This window comes from Pterocles gutturalis, unplaced genomic scaffold (genome assembly GCF_000699245.1).
Source record: "Pterocles gutturalis isolate BGI_N339 unplaced genomic scaffold, ASM69924v1 scaffold15545, whole genome shotgun sequence".
In the NCBI taxonomy this organism is placed as follows: domain Eukaryota; kingdom Metazoa; phylum Chordata; class Aves; order Pterocliformes; family Pteroclidae; genus Pterocles; species Pterocles gutturalis.
Genome location: NW_010144028.1, coordinates 101466 through 122536, shown reverse-complemented (window position 1 = coordinate 122536; position 21071 = coordinate 101466). Strand labels below are relative to the sequence as shown.

The window sequence follows — 21071 nt, the reverse complement described above, 5'->3', positions numbered from 1 at the left end:
AGGCTGGAATATAGAAATGATGATCTGCAGTCCTTCCTGAAGTATTTCTGTGGGCCAGGTACTTTACTGAAATGGTTTGGCTATGATACAGAAGAGACCTATTTCTTAGAAAAGTGTAGCTGAAGTACTTCTGTTGATGTATTATTCCATTGCAGGAATGAATGCACTGGGCCATTGTTCTCCTTTTTGTTTCTCAGTGTTTTCTAGAGCTTGCTGTTATTTATAGCTATGATGTACTTATTAAAAACTAAATTGGTGAATCAACATATACCACATTCCTTCTTGCCTTTGCACAGTAGTTTTTTTTTTTTTAAATGCCCTTGTATGTCAGGCTGCAATATTTAATCTTTTGACAATAATAAGAAGTTTTTGAGCTACTTTGTAAAAAATATTTCCCTAGATTCTTCTTCCAGTAGTGCTGGTGATGGAAGGGAGATGGCATTTTTGACAAGCTGTTAAAATATACTTTCAGAATTGAAAGACAGGATGAAAGAATAAAAGAGACATGCATGGACTGGACTTAAATGATCCTGCTTTCATAAAAAGACTTTTTAGTGTATGTAAGTGAACAGGAGTGCTTTAAATAGCAGTTTTTAAAGCTGTTCAGTAAATTGCAACAATAAATCTTGTGGTATTCCATCAGTTCTTGGCAAACTTTGAATAGTCCTATATATGCACTTTCAGTGACTGGGAGAACAGTTTACACTATTTCTTAAAGGTAGGCAGCAGATATACTGTATATAAAGAAACATTTTTGTACAAAAAACTGTGAGAAGAGCTGCCTTATAGGTGCTGCAAGGACTAGTCAGAAGACACTAACAAGGCTCTTTATCAGCAATGGTACAGAATCCAGTATTTGTTCTTTTTTGCTGTTTTAAATAAAATCAGTGCTTAGTGTTTTTATTTACCTAGGAGCAGACTGACCCTTTTTTACACTATGGAAAAAATAAAACTTTTGGACTTAAATAATTTTGGAGATGTTGGCAGTGCATTAATGGTAGTGGTGGGTAAAGGAAGAGCTTTCTGAAGAAATTAGCAGTGGTTACAAACATATCTGGTGTATGTTGCGTATAATTTTGGAAGGGCAAATCAAGCCCCTCAGTTCTGTGCATGTGGGTGAAACATGAGGCAACAGAACAAACACAACTGCTTTTGCTGCCTGAGCCCATGGGATAGATGAGGGAGGGGCTTTCCGCATGTTATGAAATTGTAAATATGCTAGAAGGGGAGTAGTTCTTAGGAGATAATGTAGAGAAGGCTCTTTAGCAAGGGGAACTACAGTCTGACAAATTGATTAGCCAAGAGGTGACTCCTTTCAGCCTCGTGAAGTTTCCTTCAACTCATAACAGCTTTCTGCAAAATGTCTTTATGTGCCTCTCTAACATTATTTCTCTCATCTATGTGTTTAATCTGCTAAATAGAATCATTTCATAGTTCTCAAATGCATGATGAAGCTGTGATTTAAATAAATGAGGTCAAAGGCGTGTATCTGAAGGTACAATTTGGCAGGTGGTTGGTATGGTATGGGGGGGTGATTTTTTTTTTTATGGTGGAGTTTTGGATTTCTGTGTGTATTGTGCAAGGATTACATACACAGAACACCTGAACAACAGTCAGCAAACATCCAAACCACCTGTGGAAGCAAGGAAGATGTCATTCTCAGTTGTAGTTCTGAATTTGTCTTCATCATTCCTAAGCCTTAAATTTAAAGGACATGTAAAGTTAGTGTTTCCTTTGAGATGGTGAGGTTAAACTGTTTCATACTCATTACGTGCTGGTAAGTGGCACCTTAGTTCAGAGTGCTCCATGTCATTAGCTTGGAGCTTTCCAGATTTCTCATCTCTTCCAATGTATTTGAAATACTTGTGCCTGTGATTTCTGGTGTATGGTATTATTTTACCTTACCTGTATTTTTACTGTTATTTGTATGTGCTCTTATTCACACAGTTTTATCCTGCTGGACTTTATAGCATCATTTTGATCTTGTAAGATCTCTGAAGAATTGTGTTTGAGTCTGCTTTGCTTTATCATATGTATTTGTGTCTCTCTTTTTTTTTTTTTTTTTTTTTAATTCCACATTCACATTTGCAATATTTTGGAAAAAAATTAAGAGATTCTAACTTTTGTCAGAGAATTGTCATCAGCAAATTTGTAAAATAAGTAACAAAAACCCAAGAGACTTTTACTGTTAATTCTCAGTCACTGCTTTTCAAGTAGTTACCAGCTCCTCATGTCAAAATAGACATGTAGGATAACCCCTCACTATATGTGTTCCATTTTTGAAATAACATAGATGTGTCCAGGGAAGACAGTTTCTGAAAACAGGTAAATTAATCTTGTAATGAATGAAGGAGATAAGTGGAGATTCTCTTGTGTTTTTTAAAAGTTATATAATTCACTTAAAACCAGAAAGTTGGGTTTTTTTTGTGTCTGCCTACTTGTCTTGCATATATGAGGCATAATTAGAGCATTCATCATTTGCAGAGAGACGTACAGAGGCATTTCTATTAATCATGTTGACTGCAGTTTAACTACTGATGGGGATACTTAGGCACAAGTGTTGAACTAGTGTCTGTTTATCTCTGTCACATATGCATGGATAAATTCTGGGAAAAACACATATAGCTAAAGGGTCCAAGGATGCAAGCATTCAGGTTGCAGCAGCATGTGCATGCTTGCAGCTATGACTTTTTAGCACATGTCATGTGAGCACCTGTGTTGAGGGCTGAGTTGCGTGCATGAGAGTTAGTTAAAGACAGCGCAGCAGTTCAGGGGCAAAACCAGGGCCAGAATGGGGAATTCCTTTGAGTCTGTCCCATGCTGATTCTTCCAGACACAGTCTGTGATGTGTACAGCGGACCTGCAAATAGTCGGTACTTCTTCAAAGCCAGAAAACTCCGCAGTCCGTGACTACTTCACAAATACTGATAGGACAGTCTGTGTAAGACGAAGTAAGAGATAGGAAAGTGTTGGCAAATGGAGAATTTGAAGCTCAGAGGTGAAATGGAAAAATCAAGCCAAATCAGCTGAAAGTTAGGCGTGTTGCTAGTGTGATCATCCTCACTTTCTAGATGCTAACAAGCAAACAGCGATCTCTTCTGAAAAGAATTTGGTGATTTTTTCTGCCATATATATTTCACAGTGAAGAGCAAAAGCAGAATGATTTTTTTTCCTGCCACGTTTTAGTTCTGCATTCTTTATTACCTTTTAGCTTGGAACATTAACAGCCCTTTTCTACCTGCAGAGTTGTTATGCTGGAGCAAAAGTGATTATTACCTAATTGCTATTGAGCTCTGATTCATTCTGAGAGCTGTTTAAATCTGAAATAGGATGAATCTCCCAGTTAGGATAAATGCATGCCTCTTCTTGCTGATAAGAGTGCGTGAAACAAGAAAGTTAGTGTTAATCTTCTGTCTTTCATGCCCAGCTACTTACGCCCTCAATAAGCATCTAGTAAAAGTGATATAGTAGCATACTACAAGATGTCTGGTTGTGTTACACAGCAGTATTTTTTCCCTTTCTACTTAACCAGTGTCACTAGAGAATGTTCCTGCGATAATGGGTAAAATATAAGAAAGATGCATTGACTGAAGTGGACCTACAAGATGAATATTCTCATTGTATGACTACATTGTAGGGTGTGCTTTCCCTCTATACCTGAGTAGGATGACACGTGCTCTCTGGGATGTCTTCCAGCTGTTGATGTAAGGAGTGTAAACAAGCTGAGTTGGTCTTTTAAGAACAGATAACAGAATAAAGCTATTTTACAAGAATATAAAAACCCAAAATACCTTATCTGGCAGAAGCAGCCTGTTAGGCAGCAGTGGTTAGTTAGGACAGGATATCTCGGGTGAGTTAGCTTTGCCCTTAAAGAGGAGGCCAAAAGTTCTGAAGCCAAACGTAGCGTTGGGAATGCCTCATACTGCCTTTTCTTATCTTTATTTCTCCTTTACTGATTAAGTTGTGTGGTTTAGTAGTGACAGGAGAAGATCTGTAAAGAATGTATTTCTGTGAGATGAATTCAGTTTTGTTCTGTGATCTGACCCTCAGTGTCATGTTAGTGCTGTTACCTCAGCTTAAAGAGTTAATGATTTCAATGCCTTAATATTTGTGAAACTCTTCCAATTTTTTTGTCCTGATAGAATGCTCTAGAACTGCTCATGACTTTCATTCAGAAGGAACTTAACTAAGTTACTCTTTCTCTTCTGTGCTCCAAACATGTTCTCTTAATTTGTTGTTAACAAATTGTTGCTTATTTCAAAAAATGTCACAAAAGCTATGAAATACTAGCTTGGTTTGTAGTGTAAGGAAGAGTTATGATGATTTTACTGGGCTGGCAGGTTTTGGAGAGATGGCATAAAGATGAATTAAAGCTTTGGGAACAAAGTGAGTGCTCATTTGCCCCTGAGTGTGGACCGGAGCATGCAGCGTGGACAGACCAGGCAAATTGTCCACCTGATATGTCATATCACCATGTGGTGGTCTCCTCCAGCTTCTGCTCCCTTGCTAGGTGTCCAGTCTCCCTTCTACCACAACCTGATACTGTACGTGGCACCCAGAGAGCTGCCTTGTTTTTCCCTTTTATGTTCTAGACATATGCAGTGGTCTTTACTGCTTTATGGTATTTTTCCTTTGAACTTCATGATGTCAGATGTAGTCAGGAAATTGTCTACAGAAAGATAGATACATATATATGTTGAAAAATTCCGTTGTGAAGATATTCACGTTAATGTAGGTTTGATTAGCAAATGGTTGTTTTCTGAAAGTCATATAGAAAAAAAAAATTGCAAACTGCAGAGGAAAAAGGTTTTTTTTCCCATTGTCACAGAAATCAGGAAAAATTAGCCTTTTAAGATTAATTAATGTTTTAGTTCTAAGTGCAAAGACCTCACTGTCAGCATGCTTTAATATAAAATAAAAATAAAAGTTTACTTCTCTTGCAAAACACAGAGGAACAAGAAAATCTTTCGTTGTATAATGTAGCTTCTGGCTCTGAAGATGAGAGGGCTTCATAAAGCTTACCTCTAATGTTTAATCCTTTGGCTCCTCACATCCTGTATGTAAATAGCTCTTTAGTGTGCAGCACTTTTCATGAGCAGTTTAAACTGAAAAAGCATAAACCCAGTCCTGCATATGGCCGTCAGACTACAAGTCTGCTGGCAGTCCTCTGAGTTTCAACAGCTGATGTTTTTCTCGCTGTATAAAATAAGTTGAATTTTGTTGATTTTTCCCTTCCTCCTCTGTAGTGATTTCACTGCAGCTGTCCTAATTTCACTGCATTGTGGCTTGGGAGGTGACATTAACATTACATGGTGTCACATAAACCTTCTGTGTGGTAGTGATGTATGACTGTGGTTTTGGATGGTGTCCATTGACTTGACTTCTGGGTCAGCTTTTAATGATCATCCTTCTGTTTGTTGTACTCTCTAAAAACCCACCTCAAAACATGTCCGTATTTCCTGCAGTTGTTATTCAGTGTATACTGTAATAAAACTATGTTCTGTGCTGCATAGATGTACATATATGCATAACTGTACATACCAGATACTTCATGAAATGACCTGAAGTTAAGAAAGTGGAACAAAGAGTTATGGTAAATGACTATGTTCATTGCAAATGCACTGAATTTTTCTCTAGGAGGGCAGAAGAATCTAAAAATGTTACAGTCAAAATCATCATCTCTGCCACAAAGACTACGTCAGTGGCAACATTTCAGCTGGAACCAAGTCCTCACATGGAGGCTTAAAAAAAAAACCAAAACAACAACCCAAAAACCCAACAAACCCAGGAAACCAAAACTATACCCCTCCCAAACCAAAGAACGCACCCCTCAACACCAAAAAACCCAAACCAAACCACCTAGCCCCCTTTTAATGAACCTGACTTGGTGTCAGGTTGTTTTCTTTTAAAAAGTTCACATTTCTATGAAAGACACTTGGTAACCTACTTTTTAAGACTTGATACCCGACAGTGTCAATTTTAAACTTCCAGTGATGTATGTAATCCTATTTATCAGTGAAAGTCCCATCTCGTGGTGATATAATGCAAATAATAAATGTCGTGCCTACTGTTTTCATAGAGAAGACCTTTTATTTTAAATTATAATCATAACCCTTGTATTAACTCGAATTCATCTTTGAGAACATGATCAAAAAGCAGACACTTGTCAGTCTCCTCCATTTGTGGGTTTATGGACTTGAAGAAATGAGACTGCAGTTCCCTTGTGCTACGAGCTGCTGGTGGAGGAGACTGAACTAAAACCAAAATAGACTGTCCCCCCTACCGAGTAAATGCATACGTTCAAAGGCGGAGATGATATCCTTGCTAGTGGACAGAAAGTTTTCAAACAAAATGTTAAAATTTTTATGCTAAGAAGATTCAGGAGCTCATTGGAAAATTATGTTTATGCCTTATACGGCTCTAGATGGATTATTTGTGTTATCAAAACTGCTTTTATATTTACAAATTAATTAGTTTAAATTCATATTCCAACTACGAAACCCTGGAAAGTGAAATCATTTGCCATCCCCTGGAGTAACTTTAGTTTTAATTTCTAATAAGGCAGCCATATGCTTTGGAGTTGTTGTAATAAAGTGTCATAAATAATTATGGTTCCAAAGAAATTCAGCCTTGCAACTGTCAGTTCTTACGTTAGTAACTTGCATTTGAATAGATTACAATCATTGCTATTAAAGGAAAAAAAAAAACCTCTTCACCCCTTCAGAATGGCAATGAAAATCCTGCGCTGAGGCTGTTGAGATCTTTTGTTCACATGGAGGGATTGGGGATCTCCACTTCAAGAAATGCTCTCACATGTTAGGGTTGCATTCTTCTGAATTGTATTGGACATAATTTGATATCTCCTATATAAAGGTTTACTTTTTCCCTTTTGTTATTTGCCAAGAATAGACTGATAATTCTTAATACAGAATGAAACAATATTAATCTAGTTCCCTGTCTGTCTGTAAGCAGTTCACTGCCTCTCCAGTTTGTATTCAGTCTCCAAGATGTAGCTTAGGGAGCTTCTGCAATCGAGATCTCTTTGTGTGCTCACATTCCAGATTTGGGGCAGGGGTGCATTTGTGTATTTTTTACTTTGTAGAGATGGAACAGACTGCCTTTCTCTCAGACAACCTCTCTGGGAGGTGGCCTAGAGTTTATGAGTGCCTCATAAAATGCATTTTCACAACCTTCACTTCTAACTACTTTTTAAAGGAGAACCAGCTGGGTCAGTGTCATTATCTTTACACTATAATGACCCTTATAGCAAATTGTCTCCATTGCATGTTCCGGCACTGAAAGAGGGAGAAATCCACACCATAAATGGTGATGTGATATGTATGTACTAACCCCTGGGAGCTCTTTACCCATTAAGGCCTAGTATTGATGCTGATATTGCCAAAATTCTTTCTTCAGATTATGACACAGTATAGTGACTGTCACATTTCTGCTGACATCAGTGAAGAAGGGAAAAATTTTGAAAAATTTTTAGCGGAGCTGTGGCAGTTCAGACCAAGTAACTGTTTGCATCAAAGAGTTGGTGGCAAAGTAAATAAAAAAATTCTGAGTTGTCGTTGTAATGATGGTCAGAATTTTGCTTGTGGTTGAGCTGGACTGTAAAATACTGAGAAATATTTGTTTATAATGAGGAAGTTTTGCTTGGAGTTGAATGGAAGCCACTTACCAGTACTTTTATACAAGTTGATAAAAATTGTGCACCTAGCTCTTAACACCTAGATGTTGAGGTTTTGCCTTTTTTAAAATATGGAGCATAACTAGAATAAATCAAAAAAATGACGTGTGTGTGTGTGTATATCTGTGATGTGTGTGTGTGTGCATATATGCAAACCAGTGTTTTCCTACTGCAGCACGAAAGGCTTTAGTTACCCAGGATCTGAGAGAATAACAGGTTTCTCGAGGGCCTGTGAAGTCAGTGTCACAACTGCAAAGATTACACTTCAGTTGTGTTTTAGGGAATTTTGGTGGAACTAATAAATGTGCATGTGAGTGATGGGGTCCTGTCTTGCATTGACTTTGTGTTATGGAGCCCAGTGATGTGTTTACTTTGAAGTTTGATTTGTTGACTTCCTATGAAGCCCTAGATATGGGCAAGGGGACAGAGGACAGGGCAGCAGGCTGTTCGATACCATGAATGAGCATAGCTCCACGGCCAGCTGTTTCCAGCTGGAGGTCTGCCCACTTCAGAGAGGAATTCAGACCCGGTTCCTTCCTCCCTCCCAAAAAGTACTGTTGTTTTGTCAGACAGTATAAGAAATCATCTTTTCTGGAGGCCATTTTTCCTTCCTGGTAGCAAAGAGCATTGATGATTAAAGTTTATTTTTAAATCTTTTGGGCTGAATACTGTTAAACAAGCTGTCTCTGAATTCTCTCCTGTATGCAGAATCATAAGCCCCGGCTTCTACTGTGAGAAATATAGACTGGGCTCAAAAACTATAGTTTCAATATACCTTGTACAGCTGCTTTTACTGAGCTGTACTCTCTGAATATTTGGGAGAAACTATGGGATTAAGTACAAATGCAACTTAGCTTCAATATCACGTAACAGCAAGAGCAATAAGTTTTGAGAACATGGTTTTAAAGCTCTAGCAAATGGAAATGTCAATCAACACTAGATAAGATTACTTTGGCTGTCTTTTTCTTTCGTTATGATATCTATTTTGTAAAGGACATCATTGCTCTAGAGCGTATCACTAATTGTTTTTCACTGCCTGGAAGGTCAGTTCTTTTAAAAGCTAGTGGGTGTTCATGATTTAAGTTGACAAGAAAATTCAATAGCAAAAAGTATTAACTGGAAAACAAATGCCAGTAATGGACCAGTACATTTTTTCTGGATGCTTGAGCAAGTCTTGTCTAGCATGATTTGGGGAATTTTTCAGGAATGGATTCTGGTTATGGCTGGGCCATGGCTGCAGTTTTGAACACCTGTGTACCTGGGGTTAGATGGGCCCCATACAAACAAATGTAATTCTGAAGTTAGCACTGCTTATAAGAGGGGTTTAGACTAGAAAGCCTCCGGAGATAACTTCAAACCTCATTTTTTTGGTGATTCTGTTATCTCATATCTTCTGCTGTGTTTTGCATCGAGAGCACTGGAGGGGCCTTCGATGCTGTTGACTCTATGGTTACGTTTTGCAGTGCTTGAGAATGCAGAGAGCAAAATAACTTTGTTCAGGTTTGTATATAGATGTTAGGAATCTTGGGGAAAAATGGCATGAAACTCTTTAGGGATATTCTTATTGCTGTGGTGTCTCAAAGAATTTTTTTTTAAACCCTCTTAAGCAGTTTTGGCTCCTTCTGTACAAGTGGGTCCAAGGCTCTGGTGCTTCTGCAACAGATGCTGAGCTATAGCGGGTAGGGACGCTGTGGGACACAGTGGCACTTTGGCTGTCTGAAGTCTCAGCATCCCATCTTGGGAGCGGGTAACAGATCAGTGTTGCTGCAAAGAAGGTGAAAGTGAAAGGCTAGGGCTTTGGGGAACCAGGAAACTTGTGGTGCTCAGGGTCTGTAATACAGGTCGCAAATACAGCAGCTTTGCTATGTCCAGAGAAGGACAACTAGCAGATGTTTTGTGTTATCAGTTGTATGACTAAAATTAAAGGCTTTGCTCTACCTAAAGTTAGTGGCAAAAGAAAAACAGAAAAAGGGCAACAAATTAAATGATAACCCCCTTCTTCCCACAACTGTTAATTTTTTTTTGAAAACTACTGGGTGAAATTAGGTTTTTATCCTTCAGTCAAAAAAAAAAAAAACTTAAATGGAAAAATAATCTGGTTTCTCAAAAATATTTATTTTTTCTTATTTTTAATAGAAAACATGTTTTGCCCTTGCTAATAGCATAACTGCAGGCTGTTCCAGTAAATGTTATTTATTGCTTTTTTCCTTATGTGAATACATTTTGTTTCCAGTAGATGGAAAAACAAAATTGGTTCTAAAAGTACAAGAGTCTCTAAATCCATGGCAAATGTCAGTTTTTACTGACACTTTTTTTTCCTCCAGACAGTTTAGTAAGTGACTTACTGATATGGTTCTGGGTATTCAAAGCTAATGTGCATATAAAAAACAAAGCACAAAAGTTAAGAAATCATTGGAAAAGATGTTACTGCTAACCTAGGGCTTTGCTGTATGGTTAACTGTCTGTTCTCTTTTTAGGATTTCAGCATGCGTATTTTGCACCCTTTTCTGGCATTTCTCCTTATGGCTTTTGTTCAGGTTAATTTGGAATTGAGTTGTACGCTGACTGTAGAGGGTTCACCTGTATTAAGTGCAAACCATTTTGAATTTGTTAAGAGGCATCGAGGTCTTGACATAATCCAAATGTAGCAGGGTTACACTGGTGTGTAGCAGTTTTGATATATCTTTTTCTGCTCACCAGTGAAATTGAGACATATTTGGTTTATATATTTATATTAAGTTTTGTTTTCAAATAATAAATCAGTTCCCTGGGTTTTCAGTACAGTTCATTCATGGAAACACGTTTATAAATGTAGTGTAGAAAAAGAGCAATAGTTTCTTATTGTGTTGCGTGAGGAGCTATATTTGAACTGGATCTAAAAATAAGACTGTTTTGTCTAATTGCACTGTCCTAGTGAGAAAAGAAGGCCTTACCTGGGCCTTCAAGGATGTAGGATCAGTCCATTTCCTGGTATATATCCGTACAGCTTTCTCTGTTTTGATTTGCTGTCTGGAAACCGGATAATAGTCTTAAACAAAATCCTTTATTGTCTTGCTGGGGTATTGTGAGGTTTACTGGATGAAGGTAATTGATAAGGGACAGCAGGATAATACCAGGAAATAGACTGAGGTAAGTGTAGAAAAGTAAGTAACCGCTTATATAGTAAGAAATAAGTTTTATTTTTTCATTTTTATTTACTAAATACTATTGACAGCTGAGGAAAGGCATTCTATAAAATATTAATGTACATAATTAATTTTTAGAAAGATAATTCCTCTTTGTCTGTAAGATTTTTCACAGACAAATCAATTTCATTTAGGTAGGTAGCTGCCTGTGAAAAATCTCTCAAAAAGTCCATTTTTCTAAGACATCCACCTCTGTTTAGTAATCTGCTTCTTTGTACCTGAATCTTTTTGGAAACTGGAGAAAAGAGAGTTAGAAAGAGACTTTGGTTCAAGTAATTGAAATTAGGGCAAAAGTATGTACACTGTGTGCAAATCTCTAGTTTCCTATTGATTTGCCAACTCTTCAAATATTTTTAATATTAAAAGTTTTTTCCAACAAGATACCTTGCCATTTTTTCCAGCTAGTGAAATCTGTTCTTCATATCTAAAGGGGAAGTTTCAAAATACCATTTGGGCATTCTAGAAATTTTTTCACTGTCTGTTCTTAGCACTTTCTTTTGATTTTCTGCTTTCATTTCTAAATTAGACATCTCAGTTTGCCTTCTCGCTGTTGATAGTTTCTGATTAATTAGATTTTATTAACCTATTTATTTTTGTATTAGTTCTGTTGAAGATGTTGGTGTGTTTACATCTTGTCCTGAATGCCCTCTCTGAAGCTGTATGTGGCTCATACCAGTTGCCTCTGAAGGGATCACTGTGTTTCATAGTAAAAAATTATCTTCTCTCTACTTACAGGCTTAAGAAAGTGCTTAAACGTGATTAGAATGAAATTGGTTATATTAAGTGTAAGTTAGGTTTACATATTCTCAGTTCTAGTTGTTTTTTTTCCACCCTTGATTTGCTTTCTTCAAATATGTTATCGTTGTGCTTAATGTGCAGTGAAAACAAACACAACAAACCCCTTCCCATGAAATGCAAACTCCTTTTTATCTCTCATCTTCCTCAGGATTGTTTACCTCTCATCTTAATTTTCATTGTCCTGTTTCCTTAATTCTTATGTCTCATATTTTCCCTTCAAGCTTTCACCAGAGAATGTGTCTGTTCATATTGGCAGCTGTTAGTGCTGAGATAATTATATGAATACACAGTAGCATCTTCAGACATGAATGTGAGGTGGTGTTAGCTCAGAGATACACTGTGTTTTGCAAAAAGAGAGAAGATCTAATCTGCAGAGAGTTTGCACTGAAAAATTACTGGTTGCCTCAGGGCTGACTCTAGGCACATGCAAAAAAGGCAGCTCCCCGGGGCAGCAGATCTCCATCGTGGCAAGCTGGCCGCGTGCGTACTCTCAGCTTCCCATGTGTTGGAGCCTAAGATGCAGTGGTGCTCCAGCTTCTGCTGCCCAAGGGAGAGAATATAAAGTATTTACAGTGTTAGAAGTAGTTGTTGCCATTCCCACTTTTTCTGTCTCCTCAGGAGCAGATCATTCTGGTCTCTGTTTCCTTGCTTTCCAGTCCCCTGTCCACAAGGCTGTTAAACTCAATTTTGTGCAAAGTTGATTCAGTGCTTCACGATGTCAGTGTTACAGTGTTACACTGTTAGTTGGCTTACGTTTCTTCCTCTCCAGACTTTTTCAAAGACCACAGTGCAACATATAGGCAATAGGGATCCCGTGGCAGCCTGGAGTTGTTGCCTAATGCGTTCCCCTTTCCAGAAGTAGGAATGATCCCGATTATTTTCTCTCCATGAAGCTCTTCCTTGCCACTAGAATGTGGGCATTGCTTTCCATTGGGGGTTTCCTAGGCAAAACAGAGGAAGAATTTTGCAGTACTTATATGGACTTGTATGGTAACTCAACTGACAAAATTGAAAAGTGGGCAAGCATACTGGGAACATCAAGATAATTGCTAGATAATAGGATCTGTGTAACCAGCATTTAGGCTGATTCAGACTCTTACGACTCTAATTCATGCACGTGAGTAATTCTTCAGTTAAGCTCTGTTTTACTGGAATTTTAATTTCTATTTAAGAACCACTATGTTGGTAATGGAAAGTTTCCTCCATTTTCTTGGGCACAAGAAAGGTCTTTCTGACCTTTGAAGGTCAGGCCGCCTGCTCTGTTTTAGAGCTTGCTTTAACCTGGTACACCTTAGGTGACTTTGTTTGCTTTTTGGCTGTCAGTCTAGCTAGCTGAGTCAGTGCTATTGTGAAAAGGTCAGCAGCAATCTGAAGCACATTCAGTTTGTGAAAGAATGGAAGGCACGGTCTCCAGTCTGTCTTTTCTACAACAACCAGTTCAGAGCCTGGCAGTGCCACTGCGTGTGGTTTTCATCTCATGATTTTTCTGTATAAACATTAATATAAAATTTGGCTAAAACACGGCACACCTTTGTGACTGGTAGGGCAGCTGATGCTTGACAACACAACAGCTGCAGTGCACCAACATACCTTTTAGTAATTAGCACCTTGGCGTTGTTACTGTCAGTGTTATCCTACGTAAAAGGCTACAAAACATCAGATGTTATAAAGACATACAGCTTTTGCCATACACTGTTTCGGTTGCCAGGAGTACTTGGTTTTGTGTTGTGGATACGTGGGGAAAGTGGCAACTGAGCCTGAGTGCTAACAGATTCTGTCAGCTGTTTCTTGGTTGGTATTGGCATTATTGGATATTCATTAATGTGCAACAGATGATGAATGTGGAGGCAGACTGAACCATCCTCTCTAATTAAACATTTGGAAACAAATGAATTTCTGTTTCAGGTGAGTAGAGTTCTTTTTTTCTTAGTTAACACAATATAAATAACTGGAGTTCAGTTACATCTATTTTGCAATTCATGTAATCTTGAAATGAACTAATGAGGAACATGTAAAAGAGAACTGTATCTGGGACTACACGGGAATCTAATCAATATAAATTCCCCTGAGCTATATCTGGTTTGTGCTAGGTTCCCTTTGATTTTGTAAACATTTTAGTGTTAGGCATAATCCCCTTTGAATATAAATAATTTCCTGGTAGTTTCTCCTGTGTTTTAATTAATTCTAAAGTGACCAACTTGAGAACTTTTTCTTTAATTCTATTACTATAACAGAGAAATTCACTCATTTTCTTCACAGCCCTAATCTGACTCCTGTGAAATCATTAGGTATATTGAATTCTCAAAAATTGGTGATGCTGAGAGAACCTGAGATGGCCAGAAAGTTTTGAAATTAGCAAATTCAAGAAAATCTGAAATCTTGAGGGAAAAGCAACCCATTTGTAGTAAAGTGTTTTCTTTATTTTAACTTCTATGAGTTTCTTTTACAGTTGACAACTCCCTGTCCTTCAAAATAAAAACCTGAAGGAGACTGAGATGGTCCTCCTGAGTCTGGAGAGATGGGACACAGGCATTATACCCTCTTTCTAATTTAAGGGATTAGGGGCATGAGCTGTCTATTGCCTTTTAAACTGAATTATTTGAAAAAAAAATTAGTCTGTAACGTGATTGATTGGTACAATTTCTTTGGTTTAAGTCTTGGAAAAAAAAATATTACTTAAGTTGAAGAAACGATAGTGAAATTGTTTTGTTGTGACATAAGTATCCAACAACTAGCATAAAGGCTGGCACTGTTATTCCTTGAAAGATATATGTAGCAGTAGGAGGTATTTTGACCTGTAGATAGGCTGTATTATCTCTTAAACTGTTTGGAGATGCAGGGGATAAACCGAGTTAGGGCTGCCTTAACTGCAGCAGCGTCAGATGCTATTCTCTGATATTCCTGGTCAGGGGTGCATTTAAACCCTAGGGGAATTTTGTTTGAACGTATGTCAGTTGTATGTCTTATCATAGGTTGGTTTTATGTAATGGGACATATTAGATAGTTGCTTGGCTGTATCAAGAAAAAAATGCTTTGCTTCGTGAAAAAATTGAGAATATATTTGTTGCAACAAAATATGTTAAGCAACAGCAGGACTGAACTGCTGTGTAATGCTTAGCTGAATTGCAGAAGTAGTGTGATGTTATAGGAGGCATATAGACAGGAAAAAGCCTATATATGGGTATAAACATATATATTTTATTAACTTAACCTGAATAGATGTGGTTGTGGTGTGCCACTAAAGTTCCAGTGTTTTGGTTTTTGCTAGTTTTGTGATTAGCCTTCCTTAAGAGATTCCATTGCAGTTCTAGGGTAGCTAGAAGATGCCATTGTAAAATTGGGTTTTCTTACTCATGATTAGATATATCAGTAAGTTTGTGTATATATCACATGGCATGGGAAGATCTAGAGATAGAGGAGTTACATAATCTTATAACTGCTTTCATTTCTAGTGTCTGGGACTTGTGTTTTTGGACACAGGCCATCACTGTAGTAGGTGTTATTCAGATGTAGGAAAAAAATATGATTCCTTTTCCAGGAGGCTTTATAACCTGAGTATAAGACAAGAGACTGTGTTTTTGGTGGGAAGGAAAAAAAAGTGGTAATGTGGTTTGAAGCTGAGATCCTAGAACAGCTTCCTTTTTGCTTAGGTAAAATCCTGCTTTTTAAAGTGAATAGTTTCCACTTTAAAATTTATTTTGTAAAGCTAGAATAATTTTGTGGACGGGCATGGGTTGTGGGGGATGAAATTAAGGCAGAGGCATCTCTTTGAAATGTAGGAAGTTGCAGTAAGTTCTTACTTCAGCGAGAGCTGTCAACCTCTATAACCGACTTTGCCCCCAAGCGGAGAAGTCTGCGACACCCAGCTTGAGATCAGATCAGCAAGGGATTCTGCAGGGCGGGCAGTCGCTTGGAGGTAGCAGTGGCTCATTTCCACCCAAGGGAAAGCTGCAGCATGCATACTGCCCCATGTCAAATGCTCTCAGGAGATAACAGGAAACCACAGACAGCTGGAAAAATGTAAAACTGTGGAACTGGTTGGAGTCCACCTTTAGCTGAACCAGTTGTCGGGGCTTTTAGGCATTGTGGAAAAGGATTATTCCAAGGAGGTTTTGAAGGGAATGATATGCTTGGGGTGATCCTGTTAATGCAGAACTAATCTCCAGTGCAATGTAAGAGAATAAGTGACTATGCTTCTTTGGTTGTTTTTTTTTTTTGTTTGTTTTTTGTTTTTTTTTTAATTAAAAGTAAGGAATTGTCAAAGGTGGCTGTTGTGATTCGATTCCAGTTGGGCATCCTCTTGGCACCAAATGAGTGATTATAGTTAAAGTGGCAGGAGTACATGATAGTCCTTGAAATTGAAGACAAGCATGATAGAAAGTGGCAATGCAGTCAACAAAAGTATAGAGAAGGTATGATTAAATCTTTTATTGAATGTAAATCATGTGAACTTGGACTGACACATTGACTTGTGTAGCTTCGTGTGATAGAACTGAGAAAATGCTGAGAGTAGGTCTGGTAAGTGTTGTATGGTACGTCCTTTCCACGAGTTGGTTCTCCCTTGCTGGCCTCTGGGGAAGAGGCTAGAGCTGAAAGCTGTTCCCTGTTACACTTCAGCTGACTTTTCTGGTATGAGAAGTAGCATTGATTAGATTTGGGAGGACTTCTCTGCAGCACCCAGCTTCTCCATTTCTCTAGCATTTTTGGGCTCTGGTATTCAGTCCAGTAGTCTGTATGCTGGTTAGCTTTGTTGCTCATGAGATGGCTTGTGATAAGTGTGTGCTGATGTGCCTGTGATAAGTGTGTGGATGAATTATGACTTAGTACAAGTTTTAAGAGCTTTTTCCTCTTAGTATATAGCTCTGTTGTGGAAGAGAACTAGAGAACAGAGTCCTCAATAAATAGTACGGCAGGGATTATGCTTGGGTTGCAGCTGTGAAGTATTGACCTGAGCACTGTGTGAAGAGATTAGATGAATTTTGTCTTAAATGCAGTGTTCTGTCTTCATGTTCCTCTGCACTTAGAAGCCAACTCTTAATATTTAACTGTCAAGGTTGGCTTGAATGATGTGTGAATAGTGAGATGTAAGCATAAGGATAAATGTTAGTGTATGATCACATCATCGTGTACTTCACAGTTCGTGTGTTGTACACTTCCATTTAATGACTGCCAGTGTCTCGCACCAAGATTCACACATTTCCTTCCATCACCTTCTTTACCCCTCTAAAAGAATGAGTGATTATTCATTACCTCCAAGTCACTTTGTTGTGATGAGAAGCGATTTTAAAGGATGTTAATAAACTAAATGTGAAGGTACCAGAAAAGCATTCTAAGCTTTCGTTATGTGAGTTCCTTATTTATGAAAAGAAGCATTGTCCATAGCTGCATGCATCCTCATACATATTTATACAATAGGATATTCTAGATGCTAGCTACATCTGTACCTTTAGGCTGTTGTTTCTTCTGTTGTAATCATGTTGCAATAATTAAAACATCAGAAAAGCAAACAAACAAAACCTCATTTTAGCGTAATAGAGTGTACGATGCCTGACAGATAGAAGTAATTAATTTTTTGCATGAAAAGCATACAATGGGAATGCTGTTAAAACTGTGCACTAACCAAACTATGTTAGAGGAGGCACTAAGTACACTTAAGTTACTGATACAGGACACACCTGAGTTTTCTTGTTTGTTCCTTTCCAGTATTTTGTTGTACTAAGATGCTGCATTTGTCACATTCGAGCAAAGCCTAGTTACTCACCAGCTGCTTTTGTTGCATTGTTTACTAAATTCTCATTTACCACAAATGGTATCTTTCCTTTCAAAAGGTGACAGTCATTTTTTTTTTTTTTTAAATGTCTCTTTAAACTTGATGCAGACACCGGGCTCTTCCTGCGTGATTGACTTTGTTTATTTGTTTGGACAGGCTAGCTATGTAAACCCTCCATAAATTTTTTTTATAGGCTTCTTGATTTTCGATGAGATTTCTGAGAACTTTGCTTCATCTGGTGATCAGCATGTGTTTTCTCTAAAGCTTAGGCCAGCAGTTTTAGTCACTGCCTTGAGAACGAGAAATGAATAGCTTTTAGCTGTGCTTGCCTTACTCTCTCTAGGTGGGCGTGGTGTGAGAGTTGAAGAGCTACTTACAAGTGGTTTGAGCAGAATACAAATACTTTCCTGAGCCTTTTATCATTATTTTTTCCATTGTCTTTGCATTGGCATTATTTTTCTAATGTCTTATTTTTCAAAGTTACTGAAAAAGCTTCCTAGTCTCTCCATGGCTCCTTAAATTCCAGTTGCAGTGGAACCAGATCTCAGTATGGGCCAACAAAGCAGTGTCTGATTGCTGGGGCCCAGCATTGTTGTGTTGCCGCAGTTCCTTACGTACTGGATCCCAAGAACGCGTCTCCCAGGGTACTTGGAGTTGACTTGACAAAGCAGTAATGATACAGCGACCTGCCGATTGCCAAAGGGACAGGAGCAGTGCTCGCAACCAACAGATAAAAAAATCCCATTTCTGCTGTTTGCAAAGCAGATGAAAAAGTGCAGTGCATGCAGAATGAATGACACATTCTCACAAAAGAAAATATACTTAAGAGTATAATTGGCCACTGCAGATGGCTTTTGTTCCTGGCAAAAAATTAAGCAAATGCTCCATGAGCTATTTGGCATGATTAAAAAACCCCAGCATGGCTCTTTTGAGTTGGTAAGGCAGACGAATCAAGTTATCTGAGATTTATTATGACACTTGAAATGACAGTAATCTGCACGTCTCGAGTGACAGCCTGGGTCATTGAATGTTATTTTGATTGAACTCAAATGTCACATGAGATACTGCTTTTAAGGTCAGCAAATGAGGTTTTTGTGGGAATGCAATATATAGTAAGAGACCATTATTAAAATCACAACAGGGCCTCTCTGCTGACGGTTTCCTGGTGTGGCAGTTGCAATGAAGACACTCTCAGTTTTCTTGTATGTTTCTTTCTGTTGTCACCAGTGGGGTTATTCTAGTGTTTTGAAAGACATGGGTCTGGATTTTTAAAAAAACTGAAACAAAATTGTTTTTTAGGATCCTCAGCTAAGCAATCCCTCTGGTTTTGTTTCTCCAGGGGATGAAAGGGCTCACAGCCCTCTTAGGACCAAACTTTTTCTATCCGGTAAATGCAGTGGTATAGTTCAGTGAGAGTGTGCTGGATCAGGAGGAGAATATAGTTGAGTTTTTCTTGTGTAAAAATAGCACACCAGTTACAGCATGGGATAAAAATGAGTGCAACATAAAGAAAACATACAATTCTCATGTCAGAGACCAGCTGTCAGTCCTTTTCTCTTGCCTTGGTAAGTGCCTTGACCATTAGCCTTACGAGGGAAATTTCACTGATGAATCTTTTTATGAGCGAACATTAATCAGTTTGAACTTCACCTGGAGACGAATTTGCTCTGAGTATTGGGATGGTGGGTGCTGCTAGCCAGGGTCAAAAGTATAACACCAGGGAAATGGCAGTGTGAATCCTCTAAAGTGGAGGAGTAACCTGGATGCTCAGTGTGTCTGAACACATTTAATGGTTGGGCTATTGCGCAAAGGGAAGAAGCTGCTTCTTTCTCTATGGGAGAAAAAAAAAGTTTGTCACCTTTTGAAAGAGAGAGGATCAACCCCTAAAGATACTTTAGCTCTTAATCTCCTATTTAAATCCTTACATTCTCATGACCTTAATGGGTGTTTTAAGTGCTTAGGTAGGAATTAGGAGCCTACACGTTTTGGTCAACTGTGCCTGTGTTCTTAGGAAAATGTGAGGTGGAGATAAGTGTCTCCCTGTCAAATGGAGTGAGGCTTCTAAGCCTGGAGGAGAGGTGGGATTTGGACTAAACTCTTGCTGTTACTTTTTTTTTTTTTTCTGTCAACTACCATGGGCAGCTTCCTGCTCAGCAGGCTCACTGGTGTGAATCCCTTGCTGTGCATTGCCCTACTCTTACCCATGGACCCTGGGTGTCCACCTCAGGGTTGTAGATTTTGGTCTAGGAACCAGACACCTGTACATCTTAGGGAGCTAGCAATAGTTGCATGGGAGCTGTGACCTCTAAAATAGCAGTTTAGACCCAAGCATTTATGTCTACCTCTATGTTATTTGACCAAATATTTTAATGTTTGTAAAGATTGTATGCATATGAGTTGTCCTTATTAGTAGCCTAAGGAGCAAACACTTGCAATAATTATTTAAAAATAACACAGTGTAGGACTCCACCTGGCCAGCTCAGCACAAAGCAAAATGTGGGTGCTAGTTTAGGAAAGGGAGTAAGTGTCTCTCTCCTTAAAGATGAGGAAACTAAGCTGAAGTGAGCCAAGCCCTTTCTGAGGTATGTTGTTTACTGAACAGCTCATTCAATCCAGCAAAAAGATTTCATTAACATACATATCAATAAATACATTCAGTAGATATGATTTATGTTTGTGCTTATATTATGAGCTGATGCAGACAATTTTCTCCACATGAGAGATGAACCTACCTTGGGAATAGTCCTAGTTTAAGATCTTAAATTAGGTGCACAATGTAAGATCCTGACATTTGAAAAGTTACAGCATGATTTCTTGGAGAATTTGGTGTAACATTTGGATCCATTTTAAGGACAGATGGGAGTCCTCTAGATAATATTTGAGTGATGAATGAGTGGTGAAAGATTGCTCATGTGCTTACTGGTTTAATTTTTGATGCCTGCAGTAACATCCTTGAAAACCATGTAACCTGTCATCTTTACTAATATTGGTGAAAGAAGAAGGTAATAGAAATCAGTTCCTCAAGAGCAGGTGCTTTCTGTGGGCAAAAGTTAAGGGAATGCCCCAGGCAATGCTTGACTGCTGTCCTTAATCTTTGGACTTAATTGTTCATAAAAAGTGAAACACCACCCAGAAAAAAAAAAACCACAGTGACAGAAAACTACAAGTTTGTATCTACGGATGTCCTGGCATTTCTTATCTGAAGAGGTGATATTTTAATTACCTGCATTCATAGTATGATTGTGGGTAGGTGAGTATTCTGATTGGTGGTATTAGAACCAGCAAAAACCAGAAACTTCATGTTGAAATAGAAGACACTGGAATGTGGTGTTATGTTAGAAAGAAAGAATTTTAATTTCATCAGACTTCTGTAATATTCAGATGTTTTATGCTTCACTTACTGTCTTCATTAAAGGCTGAGTAACTTTGTCCTAACTTGAAAAAAGTTTCAAAAGTAAAATGGAAAATTGTTTGGCTCGGAGTGTTTCTAAGCTTTGTCATTTGAGTTCTCTTATTCCCTTTGAGAACAGAATACTCTTTCCTTAGTGCCAAGTTTCAAGAGCTGGATTTAAAAGTGCTGTTCTTTACCACCTACAGAGATCCAAGGTCTTTTAGAAGTCCTTCA

At 38.2% G+C, this 21071-nt stretch overlaps 1 protein-coding gene across 1 annotated transcript in view; it reads left to right on the top strand.

The window, feature by feature from the left end:
* LOC104470153 (protein kinase C-binding protein NELL1-like) overlaps positions 1 to 21071 on the top strand; it is a gene marked incomplete at its 3' end in the record, with an annotated part of 171189 nt that overhangs the window by 64184 nt on the left and 85934 nt on the right. The window lies entirely within an intron of this gene.